Source organism: Acanthisitta chloris, unplaced genomic scaffold (genome assembly GCF_000695815.1).
Source record: "Acanthisitta chloris isolate BGI_N310 unplaced genomic scaffold, ASM69581v1 scaffold2256, whole genome shotgun sequence".
NCBI lineage: Eukaryota > Metazoa > Chordata > Aves > Passeriformes > Acanthisittidae > Acanthisitta > Acanthisitta chloris.
In genome coordinates, this window is record NW_008677521.1 from 63,289 (window position 1) to 65,911 (window position 2,623).

Sequence of the window (2,623 nt, forward strand, 5' to 3'; positions counted from 1 at the left end):
GAGACAGAGAGCACTTTCAATTCACTGATCCTTCTTCACTGTGCTGGAGGCTGGTTGAGTGTGAGAGACTTGATTTTAAGGTGCAGCAAGGCAGGAGGAAGGATGGAGTCGAGGTGAGGCTGGATCACTCCTAGGGCTGACCACAGTGTGTATCCTCATTCATATGGGGCAGGGGAGATGACACAGAGCAGCTCTGCAATGGTTTAAATAAACAGAAGCTATTTTATCCAGTACATTGATCACCATGACAAACATCTTGCTCTGATCATGGCTCCATTTCTTTACTGAGTCAGAGATGTAGCATGGACTTGCTTCTAAACACTCTTGATAACATGCAGAGTAGCTTTACTTCTTGATCTCTTCAATGCTCTCCAGAAGCAAAGACTTGAGCATGAGATTCCTTGAAATAACCACTACCTGATCACTGATGACTCTGTTCTGTCACCATGCCATGAGCCTCTCTCTGCCTTCAACCTACACACAGGAAAACTGCTCCCAGCAGCTCTGTGCTTCAGGCTGGTAGGATTTTTATGACTTAAGGTCAAACCTTTGCAGCTCTTCAGTGTCAGTGAATTGAGTGCAAGTTGTGACTTACTGAAGCTGCAGGTCAACCATCTTAAGAGTATTATTTTAAGCAAAGATATTCTGCAAGCTGTAAGCCTTTTTCCAATGTGGAGCATAATAAGGGAGAGTGTGGAGGAAGAAGGTTGCTGCAGGTAATAGAAAAAGCATGTTGATAGGAGAACTGAGTACAGAGATGCTTCAATGGCTTGGGAGGGGTGAGCACAAATCTAGTCTGGCCTAGACTAGCAGAGGACACAAGCCCAGCTGTGGCCATGTCAGCTGTGTGCAGTTACTGGGACATCTATATCTTGAATTTGGGGTAAGAAAGAGCTCAGGCATGGAGTCAAGTCCCACCTTGATCCATGCACTCCTGCCCAACATCAGCTGCATTGTCTCTGGAGCAAACCTGTCCTGAGAGCAGCAGAGCTGCACATCCCCTGCATGAGCCTGACTGGCCTTTTGTTTAAGCAGGTGGACTGGTTGTCCCTGCTCATTCTGTCCCTGACATCCTGGGATGTATCTCCACCACTGACGTGGTCAACCTGTAATCAGGACAAAGCAGATGGAGAACAGACAGTGGTCCAGGCTTGTGTACTGCCTGTTCCACTTCTGGCTCTGCTAAAAGCCACAGTGTGAATTTAAGCAACTTATGGAGCTTATCTGTTTGCAGGTTCCCATTTGCATTTAAATGCTTCTTTTTCTCCTTCCCCAAGCTGCTCAGGATCTGTACTGACTCAGGCAATATTCACTTCTCACTTAGCTAGCAATGAGTCAGGTAGTCTAAACTAGGTGTGTAGCCTCTCTGCCTCGGTGCTGATCAGGGACAGACACCCCCAGAGATGATTCACCACTTCCTAAGATCAGCTGCATGGAACCACCATTTGCATGTGTTGACCTTTCTGTAAGGACATCTCATTTCCAGCTTCTATGGTGAGTGAAAACTGAGATGCCAGAGGGAAGGAGGCTCCTGGGTTTTTCTCACACTTTAAAAATGCAAAGGAAAAATGAAGGATTATTTCCCTTATTGTTGGCACAACAAAAACATGATGGCTTGAGGCAGCAGATTGACTCCCTCTTCTCTGGGCATTACCAAAGCTTCTTCCCTCCTCATCACTGTCACAACTCTACACTAAAGAAAGACCTTAACTGATACCAGTGTTGATTTATTACAGAGGAGGGGCAACTGCTGGCTTGGCTCTTTGTCATCCTGATGAAATCATGGCACCAAGGTGCTTTGATGTGCAATGACAGCAGTGAGAATAGAGGCAGCAAGAGCTTTTGTGTAGTTATTCTGCTGTAAGCTCCTGCTGTGGGGCAGTTAACCCCCAGGCACTGCACAAAACAACAGCCTGATCCAAAAAAGAAATCGGGAGTGGCAACAACCCCATTCCTGTGGGACTCTCCAGCCTACTTGAGCCTCAGAGGGCTCCAACACTGGATAAAACCCTGGGCTGGAGAGAAACTGCAGGCTGCCACTTATATGTGGGGGCTCAAATGTGGCTTTAAACCCACCTGAAATCCCTGCAGGAGGGATTTCCTGGAGGACCTGCAGTTCTCACATTCTTTCAGCCCTGACAGTCAAATTTCTCATGGCCAGTGAAGCTTCAATAGCAGGGAAGCCTGAGGAAAGGAATATCATCTCTTGAGTGACACCTTAAACCCAGGTCATAAGTGGCTGAGATTGGTGTTGGTGCTGTGTTAGAGCCAAGGGTGAGGGGACAGTAGAACACACTCCCACCATGCAGGAGCTAGTGGGTCAGAGTTTGGGAATGCTCACTTTAACCATGCCATCTCTTTGAACTAGAAGCAAACATGACATTTTTAGGGTCACAAAGGACCTCCTCAATGCTGATTTGGAGATCTCTAATTCACCTGCAAACAAGGAAGCTGCTCACATGCACTGCCCAGCTGGGACAGCCCAGGAATGGCTGTGAGGGCACAGCCTGGTCTGAAAGCAACCAAGAACAGCAGTTGCTGAAGGAGTTCATGTCAGTGTTTTCCACCATCATCCTGCACTTCCATCCAGATAGGGAAAAAACATGGTAAAGCATTAACCAGA